This window comes from Sciurus vulgaris (assembly GCF_902686455.1).
Source record: "Sciurus vulgaris genome assembly, chromosome: 6".
Taxonomy (NCBI): Eukaryota; Metazoa; Chordata; class Mammalia; order Rodentia; family Sciuridae; genus Sciurus; species Sciurus vulgaris.
The window spans coordinates 37,642,609-37,664,562 of NC_136466.1; the positions used below are offsets into that span (position 1 = coordinate 37,642,609).

General features: G+C 43.8%; 1 protein-coding gene across 2 annotated transcripts in view; it reads left to right on the plus strand.

The window, feature by feature from the left end:
- CPLX2 (complexin 2) overlaps positions 1-21,954 on the plus strand; it is an 83,712-nt gene that overhangs the window by 10,182 nt on the left and 51,576 nt on the right. For both annotated transcript variants that reach the window (XM_079144297.1, XM_079144296.1), the window contains exon 2: positions 2,192-2,272. The gene's annotated coding sequence lies outside the window, so the exon portion shown is untranslated. The remainder of the gene's footprint in view (positions 1-2,191; positions 2,273-21,954) is intronic.

Below are 21,954 nucleotides of genomic sequence, written 5' to 3' on the forward strand. Positions count from 1 at the left end.
CAAGATAGTGGTTGATACACTGAAAATGGGCCCTCACCTGCACAGTGAGAACAACTGGTACATGAAGGGGTTCTATAAAATAAAGCTCCACTCAAGTATAATTGTTCTGGAAGTTAACACTTTTTGATTCCCAAAAGGCTCTAGACCTAAGTCAGACCAGTGTCCTCTCTGCCCATCTGTCATCTATTCAACAAAAACTTACTAAGCACCTACTTTGTGCCAGGCAATACCTGCTATGTGTCAGCAATGTGCTAGCTGTTTTGGACTCAGCAGTAGGGCATCACTTAATTGCATATGTTTATATGTTTTTCTTTCCTTGCCATCTTAAAGGTCAGATGCTTGACCCTGCATACATGTGGCCCTGCCCAAGGACAGGGAAGCTGCCATTTTCTCTGAGATGCCCATTCCCTAGGTGGAGAGCAGGCTCCATCCCACAAACAAGCCCTCCTTAGCTCCCTGCCCCAGCACATCACAAAACAATAACTCTGCCCAATTTCCAATCCAGTTGTGAATTTTAAATTCAACTATTGTCAGCTCCCTGAGAGCAGGAGTCATGCTTGCTGTTTCCACTGCTGTGTTACCGGCACTTAGAAATGACCTGGTATACTCAGTCACTTAGTAACTCATTCCTTTACTCAGCAGATACTTAAAAAGTCCTGCAGAGACACAGGTTCTGGTGAGCAGCTGGTCCCTGCATCAGGGAATCCTATTTTGGCAGTGGGATTGAGGAATTGGGGGTTGTGAGGAAATGCCACATGGGCCGATTATGGGATAGTGCCATAGAGAAAGTTAGGCAAGGTTACACAGTTGAGACCCAGTAGTCAGATTGCTATTATCCAAGTGGTCCAGAAGACTGCTGGTAATATAAGGGACTTAGAGCCAGGCATCTCTGTTAGAACTCCTCCTTTACCCCATACTACATCCATGATCTGGAAGCTCTTTGTTCTTTTGAACTTAAGGTCCAACTCCCATATGTGATATTTGCTCCCATAGGGCCACTGTGAATAGGACTATTACAGTTACTGAAAAGAAGATAAAATAGAGGAGGAAGTTACAGGTTATATGCAGGGGAGGTTAGCAAACACTGCAGGCCCTTCAGTGGCCCAGACCTTAGTGCTTGGCCAAGAGAGGCCCCAGATGCAAAATAGAGCAGGGGCTGGGGTGCAAAGAGGAAGGATTGTAGGTTCAGGTCCCAGTTCCACACTTGCCTCCATGTGACCTTGACCAGATTATCTTCCCCTCTCCACAGCTGTATTTCCAATCTGAAACTGGAAATGAAACATTGACCTAATGTGTGAAAGAAAAATCTAACATGTCAAATAATGCTTAGTCAACAAATGCTTACTGGTTGCCTACATTCTGCCAGGACTTGGGCAAGGTCTGGAAACAGTCATGAAACAGCTATTCCTTGCTTCATAAGGAATGTTTGGTGCCCTCTAGAATAAAACAGAGGAAGATAATTAAAATTTGAGTAATAGGTATCTTCAGAGACATGGTTGTATTTAACAATAAGAACCAGAACTTATACAGTACTTAATGTAGGAAGTTGGTACCTTTCGAAGCCCCATTTTGCTGGGTGTGGTGGCACACTTGTGTTATCCTGGCAACTCCAGAGGCTGAGGCAGAAAGTCAGAAGCCAGTCTAGACAACTTAGCAAGACCCTGCCTCAAAATAAGAAGTGAAAAGTATTTGGGATCTGGTAGAGTGCCCCTCAGTTCAATCCTTAGTACCACACACACAAAGAAAAAAGAGAGAGAGAGAGAGAAACAGAGAAGAAGAAGCCCCATTTTACAGATGAGGAAACTGAGGCTCAGAGAGATATAATAGATGTCCCCAGAACCAGAAATGAAAACTAAATATGACTGACAGTGAAGCATATCCACTGACATTGATTAGAAATCATGTTATGAAACAGTATGTTTATACCATAAAACTGTGTAACCAGCATATAATCCAAGTATTGCCTAAACCAATGGGTATGGTAGGCAACTGCTATCAGGTTAGGTGAAGTGGAGTCAGCAGTTGGGGCTGATGCCTGACAGGACCCCATCCTGCCCAGACATTTGGTATAACTAACAGAATCAGTAGTGACCTTCAGAGACACTTCATTGGCACCTGGGGTCCCATGCCCATTCAGGAAGTCACCCCATAATCGCTCTCCTCACCTTCAAAATTCTCTCTCTTCCTCTAGGAATTTGTGCATCTCTGACATGCTCTCTGCTTTGCTCACTGACTGAAGGCTCCTGCATCCCAGCTTGACCAGGAAGCAAAGGTAAGGGTACTGCCCAGGGTCACACCTGTGGATGGTATTCAGGAAGCACCACTGCGTGCCCCTTCCCAATTTGGGGGCTCTGACAAAGAGGGTCATGATGACATTCCCCCTCTGAGTTCACCAAGAACACTCCCTAAGTTGGAATGAGATGAATCAACTGGGCTATATGGCAGAATGGTGTTGGATGGCATCTGCAGGGTCATATACAATGGAGAAGTGCTTTCTGATGTGTTGTCTTATTCTGAGCTTCCCTCTACCCCACAAAATGAGGTGGATGTTATTATCCCCAGTTACATATGAGGAGACTGAAAAGGGGGAAAGACTTACCCAAAGGTATACAGATGGTAAAGCTAAATAATGACCTATTTTTGCACTTTGTAGGTTGTTGGTATCTGTTTGATGAATGACTGAGCTAATTAATGAATTGCCCAAAATGATTACTGGTCTGAGCTAGAACTTATCTTACCTGTCATCACTAGGTCCTATGCTCTTTCTGCTGAATCTTATCTTTTTACACTAATGGGCTCAACACCCTCACCTCTACTCTCATCCGGTCCCAGGATCTCAAGCATCTTCCATGTGGTATCCATTACCCTCTTCTGCTGTAGACAGAAGGGCAAAGGTGGAGTAGTCAACCTTAGTTCCTCTTCCAGGTGGCTGGCCATACTCAGATCATATCTAGCATCCCTCCATCCACATCGTCTCTTCCCCACCACCCACTACCAGTAATCCAATGTGCCTGGTTGTAAACTTGTTTCTTTAAATAAACAGTCTTGAGTTTCATACCAAATAGTCTTTTAAGAGGAGGAACGACTCCAGGCCACCTCATATTTAGCATACAGTGAGCCACATATTTGCACAGAGTGAGTGTGTGTGGATATAGAGATCGCTTGATCGCTATAGATATCATTGCTCATCCAGATGGGAGCTATTTATGATGCTGAGTCATTTGCAGAGAATGCCACTGAGGGATTCCAGGCTGGGCTCCGAGCCCCAGCATCACAGACCTCATGGCTCTCCTCGTCGTTACTTTTCACAAATGGAAAGAGGAAAGAGAGAGAGAGTGGTCCCCCATCACAGTGCAGGACAGAAGAGGATAATTTGGCTGCAAGAAATACAGACTTTCTCATATGCAGTTCCTGCTTCTAGTCATTGTCCTTCATTCTAAGCTCTCCAGCCTTATAGGTCAACTAATCCAATGCCTCCATTGTGTAGGAGAGAGAACTGAAACCCAGAGAGAAGAGACTTGTGCAGTGTCACCTAGAGCATCAGCAACACAGCTGGTATGAGCCCTCAGATCTGATTGTTGTCCGTGGATTTTTCCACTCCCTCAGCTACCTTCTTCAATTTTATCTTCAGTGTCTTGGCACTTCATTCCTTTGAGGAGTTTTCTGTCCTCTGCAAACTTGGAGATGTCATTGAGCACTTTCTTCCTTAGGATCCTTCAGGACAGGAGCTAGGTCCTACTTGTTTTGGTAACCCCCATGTTTAGTGCAGGGCCTGCATACACTGGGTACTCAAGGCATGTGTACTGAGCATTATATAAAACCAAACTCAAAACAAGTTCCTGGGGAACCCTAGTTCTCCATTTGAAAAAGCACCCATTTATCTCCACCCTCTTTCTTGTCTCTAAGCCAGTTCTCTATCCATGCAAAAATAGACTCCCTCCCACTTACCACCCACCTCTGCCCAATTCTATAATGAATCAATTTTATTAATAGGCTTTGGGATAGAAGCTTGACAAAGGCTTTTTGTGAAAGTCACCCTTTATCTCCCCATATAGTTTCACTTCTCAAAGGATTATAATAAACCAGTCAGGTGGGATTCGGCCTTACATAAAATATTAATTAATCCACTCTTTCCCTCCATACACAATGTGTTTGTTTAAGTATTTAGTGATCTCTAACCTTTATGATAGACTTTATTTGATTGTTGTAAGATACACTGAGATGTGATGCAAATGAGTACAGACTTTGGAATTGGGAGTGGGTTAAATTTCTAGGTGGCCACCTAACTGGTTCTGCATCCACACTGATTGCACAGGTCTCTGTGAATTAAATGAGATAAAGTCTTTAAGGTGTCTGGCACATGGTAAGTGCTTAGGGCAAGTTTTGAATAAACAAATGAATAAACCCAGACTCATATGAACCAGATCCTAAAAGATGAGGGAACAACTGATTTCGTGATCTGAGTAGTTAGTGTCATACAACACCAGGAGGGTGATTTGGGAAGTCTCAGGAAGCAGACCTGAGAGATTAGGCTGGTTTGGATGTTTACAGGCTGGAAAGGGAGATTATTTTCTCTTGTGCAGGGAGTTCCCACAGCTGAAGGAAAAGTTTGAGTCTGGAATCTAAGTTCAAAACAAAAACACTCCTTGAGAGGCACAAGTGTGTCTTGTTAACTGCTAGATTCTACCTTTCCCATAGTAGATCCTGACTAAGGGTGATCGTGAAAAGACAGAGAGGAGCACAGTACTTGTGCACTGAGCTGAATTGACTGGCTTGGTTTGGCCTGGATAGAGTTGATCTGATTGACCTGCTCGAATTGGCTTGGATATTTTTGCATTTAGGGAATGAACCCAACTCTCAGACCTACCAAAAGAGAAACTTCCCGGAACTTGGGCTTAGCTAAGACCTAGTCCTGTAGAATAAAGGGTGATATTTGTAACATTTGGGGATCTTTCAAAGATGGAAGCATCTCAGAGAGGACCGGGTTTATAGCCAGGACTGAGGGGAAAGTGTAGTGATCTTGATATGGTCAGGGGACACAACAAGGCTAAATATCCTTTAGGAAACTTCAAAACATACAGAAATTCTGCTTGGATGTTTCCATATTTTTAAGGCAAAAGGATCCTCTCTTCCTTAGCATAGTACATACCCTGGTGGGAGGTTAGGGGGTCAAATAGTCTCAATGATGAGAAAAGTCAGGCTGAGGCCAGGAGGTAGGCAGAGTTTCCTATTGCAGATGCTGGGACAGTTGTAAATTGGTCCTCTTTTGGAATGAGGATTTGGGGTCTGAACAAGATATGATTTAACACCAAATTTACATCAGGCACTTTTTGCTAAAGGCAGTAATGACCTAGGAACTCTAGTAGAGAATCAGGTAAGACCTCTGGCATCACAATGTGGAAGGGAGGGGAGACTGCATCATTGGGGCACCTTGACCAGCCCTATCACTGCCCATCACAGAATGCAACTAGGCACGTGGGACAAACAGGGCCAGAGCCAACAAATTAATTTCAGGTGAGGGAGGTTTTCAGTATTGTTCTTGGTCATGTCTATGTTTGTCTCACACGTTGATTTTGGGACCATCAAAAGAAACATGTTCTTTCCCTCTCAGTCCCCACTTTGTGCCCTCTAAAAACCTGGATACTGTTTAGACATCAGTGTTTGATGAATGAATAATTAGGTCAGAGTGAGGCTTAGAAATCCAGTGGAATATTTCAAGATGGCAAGATGGAAAATTTCAAGATATCAAGATGGCCAAGGTCCAAAAGTAGAGATGCCCAACCAAGAAAGACAGCATAGACCCAGAATTTGCCCCTCAGGAGTTTGGCTCACAGGGAAAATTGAACTAAATGGAGCCAAGGGATAGGGTGGTGGAGTTTGGGTTTAAAATAAATTTCTCAGAGTCCCAGGCTTCTAAGAAAGATTCTCAAGAACCATTAAGATGGACTTTGGGGGAAAAAAGGTCCTAAAGAATAAGCACTGGATCCCTGAGTCTCACTTCAAGCACAAAAGCTCTACTTTTATTTGTTTTATGTATTGGATTTCCACACATAGTTTTATCTTTAAATGATTATTTGAATTTTAAAAATGTATTTGAAAAGCATGGGTGTCGAAACAGCCTAAGCATTCAGAGGTAGACTGTCTAGATTCCAATCTCAGTCCCATCCCTTTCCACCAGTGAAACTTCAGACATCTACATTCAGCATTTACACTCTCATCCATCAGCAATCCTCCCAGGGATGTGTGAGCATTAGCTTAGGTGCCACGGTATTGCCCAGAGACTGGCACATGTGCGATTAATGTTGTGTAAGGTGATTTTAGATGGTATACAGATGAACATTTATTAATTTAATAGCTCGCAATTGATAGATGTTAGAAATACATCAAACTCTGATTTATGGAAATAATATAGCTTTTCCTTTGAAATAAAATCAGGCATTTTTTTAAAAAAGGAAATCAATTTGAAGAGAAATTCTAAATCAGTGAATAGTACCCATTAGGCAAAAATCATAAAGGTGGCACATGAATGACTGCAGTTTGGGGGAAATTCAGATAACCTATGTAAAACACCAATCATAGTGTCTGCCACTTAGGAAGGTCTCAAAAATTTTAGTTCTCAAGTTGGGAGTGGTGGCCCACACCTGTAATCCCAACAGCTCTGGAGGCTGAGGCAGGAGGATCATGGGTTCAAAGGTAGCCTCAGCAACTTAGTGAGTCCCTAAGCAATTTAGTGAGATCCTGTCTCAAAATAAAATATTTTGGGCTGGGGAGATAGCTCACCTGGTAGAGTGCTTGCCTCACAAACACAAGACCCTGAGTTCGATCCCCAGTACCGCAAAAAAATAAAATAAAATAAAGTAAAATGAAGTATTTTAAAAACGGATGGGAAGTGGTTCAATCCCTGGTACAAAAAAAAAAAAAAAAAAAATTTATCCTTCTTCACTTTAATTTCCTGAGAAATCGGGGCCTAGAACCAGACTTATTTACTAGGGCAAAGCAGATGCCCTGGCCTGGTTGACCTGAAACACAGAATGAAACAGGCATGGGGCAGGGAGCAGTGGGGTCAAGTTCAGGAGGGAAGTAGGGGTCAAATCCAGTCAAGTAGCTGGTCACAGACTCTTAGAGCTGGCGGAGGCCACCAAAGCAGCATTTTTCACAAAGTAGATACAAACCATCAGTGGTTGTGGGACAGTTTTAAGAGTTATTCAGGCATCTGTTAAAACTACTGGGAGGGGGCTGAGGATGTGGCTAAATGGTACTTTCCAAGCACTCATGAGGCCCTGGGTTTGATCTCTAGCATGTGTACACACATGCACACACACAAAAGAAAGAAACACAAAAGTGAAAATTTTTGAATTTAGATCTTTTCCCAAGCTAATGATTTGTGATATCTCTCTAGAAATACTGGGTAATTATCTCTCTAGAAATGCTAGGCAGTGGCAGCAAGCACAACTCCCAATGAGCCATCTGATCATGAGGGGAAACAACCCGACATTGCAGCACACTGCCTTGCCAAGCTAGGGTGTCCTGTAGGCCAGGTGGCTCAATGCATTCTCTACTTGTGCTATTTTATCAGGACATAGCACCACCATAAGTTGAGAAGCATCTGTCCTGATTTTATGTTTTGAGAATGATCTTGTGTTTCCTTTTAAAATGTATGTACTGAAGGCTAAAGAAATGAATTTCCTACTTTTGTTAAGTATAAAGTAAATAATATTCTAAGCAAAATTTATACAAGGAAAAAAAGATAAAAGCAGATCTTAACTGAGGGAAAAGCAGCTAACCTCGCAGGGATACTACAGGGTTCCATGACCTCATAAGCAGCAATGTCTCAGGCCCCATCACAACCTTCAGGGCAAATCTTATCCTGCAAAGGGCAAAAGAGGCCCCATCCTAAGAAGGAGCAAGATTTCTAGGGAAGTAACCCAGAGCCTCCTACTAAGCCAAGAGCTCAAGGACCAGGACAGCAGCTTGGCCAATAGGACCATGGCTGTCATCAGAAGTTCAGTCTGAAACAGATCCCAGGCCTCTAGCAAGATGGGGCCTCGAAAGGATGATCCAGTGTGGAACCAGAAGAGAGTGGGGAAGGAACTGAGAGCCAGCTTGGCATTCAGAGGAATCAGTGCCTTTGAGAGGAACTGTGTATGAGCTGAGCTATGTTGGTAATAAGCAACAGAAACCGACTCTGCCACATTCAAACAAGTGGGTTGGGATGGGAGTTGTCATCAGCTAGTATCCAGAATCAAAGGTAAGGCTGGGATGATTGCCTAAAACAATATCAAGGGGCTTTGAACCCATGGAGGAGGAATGGATTCTGGGCAACCCAAACCAGCAAATATCTATTCTAAGGAACCAAAAGAGTCCCAGGCAACATGGTTCCCTGGCCTCACTCCCTGGGCCTCCTTTCCTTCACCTTCACTGACCAGAGGCCCCATTCCAATCTGGGGCCAGTGCTGAGCTATACCTGGAGCAGGGCCTCTTCAGGCTTCTAGTAAGAGGCTTCTCAATTCCCTGATGCTCTGGGGGCCCTAGTGGAGAGATGCAGGTGGACAAGACTTCATCCCTGGTCTCATGACTGAAAAAGATCTGCTGGGCCAAGAAAGTCTAAAGAGAATTAACTCACTCAGTGATTAAAAACCCTGCCATCTGCAGAGCAGGTAGGGAGCAGAAACACCACGGTAACCTGGTCTATGTATGCCTGTCTACACAGCAGCGACCACCTGCTCTAGTCAATTGTTACCACAAAAGCATGTGACCCCAGAGTAGACAGATATCCTGATTTGTTTCAAGTAAAGCTCCAAATCCAGATTTTCATGGAACACTCCTCGTTTTTCAGTGTTAGTTAACAAAAAAATCATATTGTGACACATACTAGCAGTTTGTACACACTAGACTATCTTCTATTCATCCACTGCAACTCCGCTGAAACATTCTATGACTTACCACTCCTTCTGCCCTGCCATCCTTTCTTCGGACACACACAGACCCCATATTTTCTCCTATCACAGTATTGACCCTCTTTATTATGAAAGCTCCTTGGTTCTTGTCCCTCTTTATTGTGAAAGCTCCTTGGTTCTTGGCTGTAAGCTCCCTGGGGTGGCCCACTCTGTCATACTGTATCCACACCAGGGTAAAGACCAATGCATACAAGGAGGTGCTGTGACATCAGTCAAAGGGGGATACAGGAACTTCAGTGTAGGAGCACTGGGTTATACTGTGACATTCCTGAATCTTGAGATCTTTGGGGCTTAATATAACAAAGGTCTGTTTCTCCCTCAAATGAAGTCAACTGTGGAGCCAGCGTCTCTCCAAGCATCTTCTTTCTAAGCCGTAACTTGGAAATCCAGACTAGCTCCACCTTTATACAGCAGGGGAAGGAAGTAACTGGAGAATTCACATCTAATCTTAAATACCAAAGCCTAGAACTGACACTTATTGATTCCTCTCACAAATCAAGGGGCTGGGAAAATAGGCAAGAGCACATGAGTACTCACCGAGTCCATGTTTCGACTATATGGACTCTGACCTGCAGCTGGCAGTGTAGGGGAACCTTGGGGTCCAAGAGGTGAACTCAGACTCCTGAATCCAGGCTGTCAGGGCCTGAAGTTCACAGGTAGCAATGGTCAATTTGCATGTGTAACTCAAGGTATCCTGAAAAGTGGGAAGAATGGGGAAAGACTCTCATTTACCCAAGATTAAAAATCTTACCTTGTTTTTCTAATCAGTAAACACTAGGAAATGAAAATCAAGTGGACAGAAATAGAGGTCAAATGCCAATGAGCATAACTGTTCCAAGTAAAATTGTCACCAGACCCCTTGGCATCTTATTTGAGATCCACAACAAACCAGAGGCTTCTCTTCTGTGATCAGATGCCATGTACTCAGAGATCCTGACCTTTACTGCACTGTCAGCCTTGGCCAGACCAGACTTGCCAACAGCAAGCCAATGAGCCCCACTCCAGGGAGATCCAAGATATTTGCCATGCCTTCATCAGACTGGCAATGATGCAATAGTCTCCTGGGATAGAACCATTGGATCTTAGACATGCTTTAGAAAAAAGGAAAGCTTGGACAGAGAACTAGCTTTTACTAGCTTTTTCCTAATAAGTTGAATTCTTTACCTCTCTGACTTTTGGTTTAATCATCTCTAAAGTAGGACAATGAGAACATCTTCCTCCCAGGACAATTGTGCAAAGTTATGAGATTACACATTTAAAGGGCCTGGAGCACAGTGGGACCTCAACTAATAATATTTTTCTTCCTTTTCCCCGTTGATGTTGGAGGGATTTAATCTAACCTCCCAGCAGTAGCACCCCTAACTATTGGCAATCATCTAATTCTCATTTGTAAACCTCTGATGACAAGAAGTTCACTGTTCCTCAACCTCCTCAAGCATCCTATGTTCATAATGTCTCTAGGGTCTGATGTCTTTAGGGACTAAGGTTTGAGGAAATGAATCTTGGTCCAACTCCCCTCCATACTCTGGTTGGCCAATCACTACCTTGGCTTCTAGGAGTTGTCCTTGGAAACAGAGTGGTAAAGATAAAGCAGGTAAGAGGATGGAGGTTAGGGAATGTGTGTCCATTTGTGGTTCATAAAGAGGAAACAGGGAAATCCATCTTGAGGGAGACAGGATAGGACTAGGGTCATTTATCGCAGAGAAATCTCTGGAAGACATGTCACAAAACAATGGTGTAGGTTCAACCTCAGATTAAATGCAGGGAGCTTTAGAGGGGCAAATAGGAATCTAAAATAAGAATAAGTTTTCCTTCATTCATTCTGCAAACATTCAGTTTGTCCATTGTGCCAAGTTTCATACTGAGCATGAGGGACAAAAAACAAATCAGTTTCTGGCCTGATCTTAGGGGAATGGTAGGTAAGTAAATATTGATATTAAAACCATATGAGAATCATTGAGATAAAGTGTGGGATGGGTACCACAGAAGTTCAGACAAGGGGTACTTAGCCCACCTGTGGAGGGGTATTCAGGAAAGGATGAGGAGGTAGACAAAAATAAGGAGAGAGGGGACAGTGGGCAGAAGTTGGTCATGGGCAAAGGAACAAAGGTGACAAACAGCCTGGTATGTGGAAAACCTACCCACTGTCCTCTACTGCTTGAGACATGGCAGGTGGGCCTCAGCTGACAATGAGGGCCATAAAAGACAGTTACAAAACTGGAAACTTGTCTCAGGTTAGAAGAGAGCCCTGGAAGGAGTTCTTTGCTTTTGTTATTGTTTTGTTTTCAGGGAAAAAAAAAATTCTTGAAATATAATCCACATTCATAAAGTACTCATAAAAGTTTACAGTTTAATGAATTTTCACAAAGGGGACATACCTGTGTAACCCACCTCAGATCAAGAAACAGAAGTTTACTAGCATCACAAAATGCCTCCTCTTATCTTCCTTCCAGTCACCATCTCACTGCAAAAGGAACCTCTCTCCTGACTTCTAACCTCACAGATTAGTTGGCTTGTTTTTGAACTTCATGCAAATGAAATTAAGCAGTAATTAAACTATTCAGTGTTTGACTTCTTTCATTTAATGTTATGTTTAAGACTCTCATGTCATTGCGCTTGCTTGAAATTCATTTTCATTGCTGTATTATATCCCACTGGGTTATCCTGCCAAAATGTGTTCATTGGTTCTAGTATTGATGGACATTTGGATTATTTTCAGCTGGTGGCTCTTTGGAAAAAATCTTCATACAAATCTTTGGATTAATGCATATTCACGTTTCTATTGAGTGTATGCCAAGGAGTGGAGTTGCTTTGTCTTAGAGGATGCTGTTTCAGCCTTAGCAGATGCTGTCAAGTGTTTTTCTAGAATGATAGTACCCATGTACACTCCCTTCTGTCCAGTGTGAAAGTTCTAGTAGCTCCAACTTCTCACCAACACTTGGCATTTTCTGTCTTTTCCATGTAGATATTCTGGTGAATATGTAATGATTATATAGTTATTATTTGCATTTCCCTTATGACCAGTGAAGTCAAACTCCTTTTCAGATCCTTACTGACCCTTGAACCTCCTCTTTCATGAACTGTCTGTTTAAGAGTCTAGAAGGAGAAGGACAAGGTCTCCATTTTATTTTAGAAAGTTATTTCAGGCAACCAAGAGAGGTGATGAAAATAATAGAAGTAGGTGCCCTGGATGCTCTGGCTAATACCAACGGCATCTCTCTTGGGTACTGGGCTTCATCCACTCCCTCTGCCTTCTTAAATCCTCACTGCCACCTTGAGAGAGATCAAAATTATTATCAACATTTCACAGAAGGGAATGGGAACCTCACAACTGGAGCCAAGAATGGAGTGGAGCCAAGAATGGGGGCCCTGTGTTCATTTTCAAACCAATCTCAGGCTGGACAGACAGCCCCAGGAAAAAATAGAACACAGCTACAAGGACATCTGTCTCACTCTGTAGCTTGCAGAAAAGGAACATGTTCCTCTCTTTCCCTCTTCTTCCTCTTCCCTCTCCTATCACACCCAAGTCATGGCAGAAGTGAGCAGCCATGGGAGGCCAGAGCCTCCCCAATACTGATGTTCGTTGGATGCCCAGTGGTATAAAAGAAGGAGTTAGACCAACTTGGATCTAGTCCTGGCCATGCCATACTCACTGTGTTGCCCTGGACTAGTCATTTTACCTTCCTGAGCCTTAGACTCTTCATCTGTTTATAAACCCTTTCTTCATAATCCCTTTCTTCATAATCCCTTTCTCAGAGACTTGTGAGAGTCTTGAGACAAGACAGATAAAGTGCCCAGCACAAGACAGTCCTAGTTTACTTGGTACACATTCCTCTCTACCCCTCCCCAAAACTCTAGGACTGGTGGGGATCCCCATCCTACCAGGGTCCAGTCCTTGACCTCCCTCCCACCCTAAGTAGCAGGTCAGCATTCAGCATTCTTTTGTCTCATGTAGCTGGTGGAGGGGGGGATGTGGAGCAGGTCTCCTCAGAGCTTGAGAGCAGGTGTGGTGGGGCGGGAACCATATCCCTCCCCCTGGGACCTCTGTCTCCTTGCAGCTGCCTACACTCCGGCTGACAGCCACACAATTAGCCCCAGTAGGGCCTTTCTCTTCTCAAGGGCTCTCATTTTGGAACCCAGATGCCTTTATTTTGGGAGCCTTGCTTTGTAAAGTGTTTCATCAACACTACCTCCAAGTAACATCCCCAGCCCTACCCCAAGCACACCACGCATTGCCATTCTGCCTGTCCTTCCATTCACTTAATCAGCTCAGCATTTAGTGAGCATTTCCATGTGCCATGCTATGTACCAAGATCCCTGTCATGGAGTATCCTCTGCAGTGGAAGAGACAGACAATAAATAAGCAGATGCATACAAGTAACAGGATAACTCTGGATGGTGCTCAGGACCACAGAGAGGATAAAGGGGAAAGTCGTGATGGAGAGGGACCATCAACCAGTCACTCGATCCCAGAGAAGAGTGGGGGAATTCACAGTGGATCATTTCTGGCAGTCTCTGAAGAGAGGGTCACACCATAGATCCCTGAGGGTAAGTCCCAGTAGGGAGCAGCACCTACAGGTCCTGGCTGCTCCTGACTACCATTAGCTAGCTACGTTCCCCCTCCTTTCCTTCATTGCTGAGTCTTACCAGCTCCTCACAATTGTCTTGCATCTCCTGTCCCCAGTGGCAGGGAGGAACTACAGGAACTCTTCCTTGAACCTGGCGTCTTCTCACCTACGCCCAGAGTTCCTTCCCCCAACTATATTGGATTCTGAGCAAATTCAATTCTTTCCAGATAGTTCTGCCACAAAACAGCTGAGACAAGGTACACTTAACCCCAGAAAAGTCCGGCAGATGTTCTCAAATCTTCACACCCAGTACTCATTCTATGGTCTCTCTTCTCAGGTCTTCCATTTCCCTGTTTTCCACCCCTCTCTGACTTGGTCTCTATCTCTGTGTCTAGCTTTCTTATCCCTTCTCTATCTTCCTGTCACTCTCATTCACATCCTAAATTTACTTTTTATCATTTCCTTCAAATAATTTTTTTTTAAATGCATTGAGCCCCTACTGGGTACCAGTCATGGGATTAGGAGCTTGGATCTAACCAAAGATGAGTAAGGCACTGACTGTCCTGCAAGAGGGATGAGTCATGCACTGAAATAAGAGAAGGAGGGATGGGAGCAGAAAGTGACCCACATTATAAAAGAGATGTTAATGGGGCTGCAAAGCATCAAGAAAGGGGATTCCTGGTGGCTTCCTGGAGAAGCTGACATTTTCAGTTAGACCTTGAAATATGGTCATGCAATAAAATGTGAGCTGACTGTGGGAAGGAATGTCCTCTCCAGTGTACTCGCTGTCCAGATGCCATGCATTTGGCTGGAATGGAGAGAATTTTAATGTTATCTTTCTTCTACTTTTACAGTTACCTGATTCTGATTCACTCCCTTTAAAAATCTCACCACCTTCTCTTTGCTCCTTCTCTTTTCCATTCATATTGGTCCCTTCACAGACCTGAAGGCAGAGCTTCCAAGCTTTGTCTTCAATTCCTTTTCCTTACATCCTGTCCTCTCAAACCTGTCTTCCCTCCAGCGTACCTTCTACTTAATCTCCAAGGTATCCTGAGTAAAGCATAGATTTTGTTGGCTGCCAGACCTGGGTCTAAGTCTGCTGACTCAACTCTTCAAGTCTTCATCTCATCATCTGTAAACAGCCTCCAAGGGCTGTTGTGAAAATCAAATAAGACAAAGGATATGGAAATGTTTCCTACTGTTAATGAGGCTCTTTACTGTTAATGAGGGCTCTTTTGACTGCAAGTGACAGAAAAATGACTCGAAATGGCTTACAGGGAAAAAGGAAAATCTGACATTGCTGGTGTCAGACACATCTGGATCCAGGGGATGAAATGATGACTTTAAAACTCTTATCTTTCCTTGTCTCCCAATTCTGGTCTCTTCTATGTTGTCCTCACTCTTTGGCAAGCTGTCCTCTTCAGGTGGCAACATAGCCTCCACCTCTCCACCAGATAAGCAACTCCAATGGAAATAGGCACCCCATTCCCCAAAGTTCTGGGATTAAACATCAATGAATTAATTTCTAACCCATTCCCATTGCCAGGCCTGGGTCACACACTTTCTCCTGGAGCTGGTGATGACTGTGCTCTTCCTGCAAAATCCATAAAGGTCATAAAGGGAAAAGGGGCAAACCCTCCCAAAGAGATACTGTTTGACTGTCACAAAAAGAAAGGGGATTGGTTCCCAGCAACCAATCCCCTTGAGTAATAAGGCAAAGAACAGAGAGGAAAGCAACAGGTTCACTCAAGAAGAGTCTTATCTGATTCCCCAAGGATATGTCAGGTGCCTCACTCCATGCTTCTGCAGCACTTCACTCCTCCCTTATCATCACACTGTTAGGGAACAGACAGATGAGAATGGTGAGAACATGAGGTTAGGAGAATAATTCTATAAAACAGCCCCACTGTGCTGACCCCCACATACTTGCTTTTCCAAGAAGCAATTTACCTGCAGCCCTGCCTGACCTAAGTGGACACAGAATTTGTCACCTTCCTTAGCAAACTACCTGTTAACTGCAGCAGAAATGCAGGCCCAAGATAATACTGATGGGAGGAATCCAGATTTTTGTGACCATATCCTGAAACTCTGGGAGACAAGAAGAGTTCCTCCTAACCATAAAAATCTCTAAGAATATGTAGTTAAGAACCCAATTAGCATGTATGTCTAAAAAGAACAACAACAAAAAAGTATCCAATTAGAATCAGTCAGCATGGGCCAGCCAAGGTGACCTAGAGTTACCATGACAGTGGGGACTTGAAAGTCTGATGTCACCTTGCTGTCAGTCAAAAGTCAAGAGGTGGACCTGGGTGGGACTCTCTGGAAACTTCTCTGGGATTCCCAATAAAACTGGAGTGTAGGAGAGAGACATTGTCCCTGTCCTCTCTGAGAGGACAAACTCTTTACCTTGAGAATGTCCCCTTCCTCTTTTCTTGGTCCTTCAATAGACTCATTCCTGTTTCTCAGAGTAACATGTCTGAAATCTTTCTGACTTGATCACAAGACACAGAGTTTGAAGAAGAGGTCTTCACACTGTCTCAGTTTCTCAGGAGGCCCCAGCTTCATAACAATATTTATCACATTTATTACAATTTTCTATTTACTTCCATCTTCTTCATATAACCTTAAGTATTGGGAGGACGAAACCAGTGCCTGTCTTACCTGTCACTCTACCTCCAATGTTGACAAATGCTGAACTCTTAGTAAATGGTGTATGGATACAAGGATGAACACTTAGATGAATGGATAATACATAGGTGGGTGGATAATGGATGTATGACAGGATAGATGATGGATAAGTAAATGAATGGATGAATGAATGAATCAGTGGTTGATAAATGGATGGATGATTCTATGAATGGATGGTTAGATTTAGGGATGGAAGGATAGAGAGATAGACACATGGGATAGACTTGGGACAAAACTGGTGATATCGGTTTGGAGTATACCAAGCCTGAACTGCCTATGAATAAACAGAGCTGTCCCTCAAGCTGTTGATAGATGGACTTTAAATTCAGAAGAGAGGTCAGGGAGCCATTAACATGGAGACTATAATGGAGGTCATGGAGTAGATCATGATCATGGGAGAGGGTGCAGAGTGGTGTACCCAAATTTCACACAATACATAAGGAACACTCAAATCCAGGGCTGTGTGATGTCAAAGCCTGCCTTATTCCCTCATTCCAAGGCAGCCTGGCCACTACTTGAGGTGGCAGTACAGAGTTAATAGCTCTCCCTTCTCCCCTCCCTCCCCCTCCTCAAACCACTCAGCCAGAAGGGAGCAGCTGCCTGGGAGGACAGAGAGACAGATTATGTAAACTGTGATTGCCACCCACAGGAGGAGGAGGAGAGTGAATAGGTATTGAAATGCGCTTTCAATAATGCATGTCCTCCTCCGCACAGGCCTGGGGCTTGGTGATGGGGAGAGGAGCCTTAAAGGGACCAAGCCTCCTGTCCCTAGAAATAGGACCACAGACCTCCCATGGCTACACAGGTCCTCTGTCCACAATTAGAGATCTCCCTCCATGGACATCCACATTGTGGGTCCCCAACCTCTCACCTGCAGGACACCTTTTCTTCCTGTCCTTGCCCCAATGAATTTGACTTTTTAGATTCTCTTTCCCAAACACACTGCATTTACATCATGATTAATTCATTCCCCCCATTTTTTATTAATCAAAGACACTTAACTGCCAGCCAGAGCTTTGATCAGCAAGAGGTAAGACACAAGGTGATATCACTCTAACCCAAAGCTAAGAAATATGACTATTGTTAGTCAGCCTAACCTTGCTGCCAGAAAATGCCCTCTCTCCCTACACCTCATTCATTACTGTCTTTGGAAAAACTCTAGAAATAAAAGGACCCCAGATTGGAGAGCAGGGATTCTGCCTAACACTCTGATTTCACAGAAGAGGAAACTAAGAAGCAGAAAGGCGAATGAGGATCATTGGGATCTGAAGGCAGAGGCCTGGCCTCTCTCCAAGTTTAACTGACCTAGAACTCAGCAATGAGGCCAGAAAAGGGATTTGACAAGGGGCATAGATTCATCACACTCAGCACCTTTGTTGTGCCCCAACTATGCCCCAGACCCACAAGATAGGGTTTCCAGCTTTGTTCTCATAAAACGTCCCTGAGAGTTGAGATTATCCTTCCTGTTGTGCACAGGAGGAAAATGAACATCCAAGAGGCTTTGTGATTTACATAATTCACATAGCTGGGAAGTGAAGGATCAGGATTCCCTGACTACAAAATTCCTTCTTCCTCACTGGCCTGGCTGGGAGTGGGGCAAGGAAAATATTGAGATCAGATTTGAAGTCCAACTTACTACTTAAAAGCTATATGAGTTTGGTTAATGTTCTTTCCTCTCTGAGCCTCCATTCTGTCATCTGACCATCTGGTTCCTTGAATGATCCAGTGATCACGCATGATAAGACAATGGCATTAAGGCCCCAGCACAGAGTTTAGGGCACAATATTTAAAAATGGCATCCGCTCCCTCCATTGTTCCTGCTTCATATGCAGAAGCCAAGGTGTGAGGACTGATCACTTATATCTTTGCAGATCTCCTAGGTTGTGAATCAGGAAAACATTGCCCAGTTCTCCCAGTTATCAATTACATGAGCTGTTTTCCTCTGGTCCAGTAATTCTAAGACAAGAGTCAAAGATGGGACAAAGATCTCTCCCTCAAGTTTCATAGCTCCCCTGGTCACTGCCATCTGCTTACAGGTCTGGGTTTGTTGATATTGGGTTGGCAATGGCTTAGAAATTTCCGTTGCATTCCTGGAAATCACATATACTTCCCCAGGCAGCCTAATGAAACTAGAGTAGAAATTTCAGCTCCCAGCAACTGGAGAGAGTGAGCCTGCTGTACTCACCATAGTTGCTTCTCCAAGACAAGATGGAAGTTGAATAATTGACTCTCTGGTTTTCCCCTGGAAGTGGTTTTCAGTGAGTAAATGGGGAAAAAAATGTGGTGACTGGGCTGTAGCAGTAAGCAGTTCCTTGGGCAGAAATTCAATGTATAGTTGCCCTCCATCCCCACTTATCTGCCGGGAGGTAGGGATAATTCCAAGACTCTGCAGTGGATACCTAAAACCATAGATAGTGCTGAACCCTTGTTTTCTTCTATACATACATACCTATAATGAATTTTAATTTACAAATTGGGCAAAGTAAGTAAAAAAAAAAAAACACTTATAACAATGTTATTAGAGTAAAACAATATACTATAATAAATTTATAAGAATATGCTCTCAAAATATCTGATTATATTGTACTCAACTTGCTTGTGGTAATGTGAGATAATAAAATGCCTCTGTGATGAAATGAGTGAGGCATTGTGATATAATGTGAAGCTACCATATAAGGATTACTTGAATGAAAGTACTGAGATACTAAGACAGTTGATCTGATGACTCATATGACTATTAAGTGATTTACAGATAGGTAACATATACAGCATGGATACTCTGGACAAGGGATAATTCTTGTCTGGGGCAGGAAGGTGTAGGATGGCATGAGATTCCATCACACTACTCAGAATGGCCTGCAACTTAATTAATTGTTTATTTCTGTAATTTTTCATTTAACGTTTTTAGACCATAGTCGATAGAGGCCACTTAAACTACAGAAAGCAAAAAACCTGAATAAGGAGAGACCACTGAATTGGAGGCTTGAGAGGCACTTTTCTTTGTGATATGGGCTGGACACCCTGGACTCAAGGAAGGATGTGTCCTGACCCTGTCCTCAAGGAGTAAACAGCTTTCGAGGGAAGAAATGGACATGGAGACAGACTAGAGCCATCAGGGAGAGTGAGGGCTGTGATAGAGGCTTGTGCAGGATGGACTGCAGCAATTGGCCAAAACCTAGTCATATGCCTCTACTGGAGCCTCAGGCTAAGCCTTAGCCCCACCTAATCCACCTGAAGGAGATTGAGAGAAGTTCCCACCTCCAAGGAAATGGGGGCACCCATTCTAACAGAAAGGGAAATACATGCTCAGAATGCAAAACTACCAACTTTGTTCTTTATCACCTTACCACATCAGCCTGGGGCTACCCAGCGTGCCCACCATACTTTCAGTGCTTGATATCCATAACTTGATATCCAGAGTTTCTCAACATACCTGTACAATCCAAAAGATGAATGAGCAGACAGATACATTAACCTTTTGCACACTGAAATATAAACCAACTGGAAATATCCATGTATGTACCCATTCTCTCCTGTGCACCCTGGACAGCTCTGGCTGTCATGGGTGATAAAGAGACTCCAATTCTACCCTCAAGGAGTTCACAGTGAGTAAAGTCTATTTAAGGTATAATTCTCTGATAATTTAGTAAAGCAGACTAGAGTCCAAAAAATACATTTCACTGCATATTTTTTCCTGGCACTTGGATGTTTTTATTTGCTTCTAAATTAACTGCTTCTCATGAAAATCATGAATTGAAAATGCCTTTAAAATTTCTCTTTCACTTCTGAGTCAATTTTGTTTTTACTAATAAAAAAAGCCAAATCGTTATCACATTTATTGAACGTCCTCATTGAGGCTGCCTCTGGGAGTTCTGTGGTATATTCTCTGAAAATCTGACTGAATCCTGAGAAGGTGTCCTGGTCCCTTCATTGACAAGAAGGTGAAAGTCTGGAAGTCATTCTATTAGAACAGGAGACTGTAAAAGTTTGAACAAAGGGAGACTCAGGGGCATGTGATCTCTATTGTCAAGTGTCTGTATGTGGAAGCAACTCTTGCTGATCCTGTGAGTAGCAGTTGTAGGGTTTAGGAATAAATTTTTAGCTTCATGTAAAAGAGAAACACCTAGGGATCAGAGTCGTTGGAAAATACATAGACAACCATAGAAGGCAGTGAGCACCTCATTCCTGAAGGTAATTAGGGACTTGGGTGGGAAATGGGACCACATAACCTCAGCCTTTTCAACGAAAAGATTCCTGAACAAAGGGTTGCAATTCTGACCCAGACACTGTTTGGCTATGTGGCTTTGGTTGAGTCCCTGCCCTTCTCAGAGCCTCAGTGACCTAGATAACCCCTGTAGCTTCTCCTCACAGGCATTCACACCTGCCTCTGCAGAGTCAGGTGATTTCTGTCCTACACACATTCCAAAGCTCCCAGTGCCTGAGCAAACCAGCCCACAGAGCCCACAGGTGCAAGGCAGCTTCTGTCTACTCCTTCTGTTCCTAGAGACACTATGATTCACAGCCCTAGAGGATGTTTCCCCCATCTGACAGGTGGAGAGAGTGATGTCCAGGGAAGGAAAATAGCCACCAGGGTAGGATGCATACCCTAAAAACACCTAACTGGGCTCCTTCCCCTCACCATCTCCTTGGCCCCATTGTTGGTCCTTGTTCCAAAGATGATTCTAGGAATTGGCCTTTTACCCCAGCTCAGGCCAAGGGCCTTTGGAGAGGAAGATGCAAATCAGTCTAAGAGCTGGAAAATGCATTTCCCAGGGGTCTCTTCATAAGCTAACTTAGGCTTCTTTCATTTGATTTTTATAACAACCTTGCAAAGAGGTTTTCCCCCAGCTCATGGAAATGAAACTGATGCTCAGAGAGGTTAACTATTGCCTGAAGCCAGCTGGCAAATAAGCAGTGGTGATGGAATTGGAAGAGGCCCACTTCCCAACCATGCACCCTCCCTAAGGATGATGCATGGAAGCTCACCTTCTGGAAGTGGGCACCAACTTCTCCTGGAAGATACTCCTACCAGGAGAGTCAGCCAGAGCCAGATCTGATCTCCAAGTCCCTCTGCCAGTATATGCCAAAGGATGAAAGGGTGATTAGGTAGGTCTGGAACTCCTCCTGTCCTCTGAACTCTGCTGGGTCTTTTAGAGAAGTCACTTGCTCTCTCTGGGTCTCCATTTCCCTATCTGTAAAATAAGGAACTTGTTTCCTCCAGAACTAACATCCTAAGACTCCATTATTCCTAGTCTTTTGCTCCCAAGTCTCCATCAAGGTGGGGATTAAACCTTCTGGCCATACATGGCTGACAGAATATCTTCCACCATATGTCTACCCTGATGTGACCCTGCCATTCTGTACAGATTGAAGAAACTGAGAGATTGTATCACATGCTCAAGATCAGACAGTTGAATGGCACAACACCAGGACTGAGGCCCAGGTCTTTATCACTGGAATAGTGCCTACCCAGAACTCTCCTGGAGACTTAGCTTGTGGCCACAGGATTCACAGGGATGTAAGGGTAAGCCAGTGACATTCTTATCCACCCCAGGGCCCCACCAACTGCCAGATCCTCCTTCCCAGGGCCTCATGGAAGCCCAGTTCCTGCACCATCAAAACTGCTGTGCCTTCTGCTCTTGTTGGGAACCAGTCCCAGGTTGCTCTCTGATGGTCCCTCTCACCCACACATCTGGCCAGATATCCCTCTGAGCTCTCTGATTTGAAAACAGAAATGGATG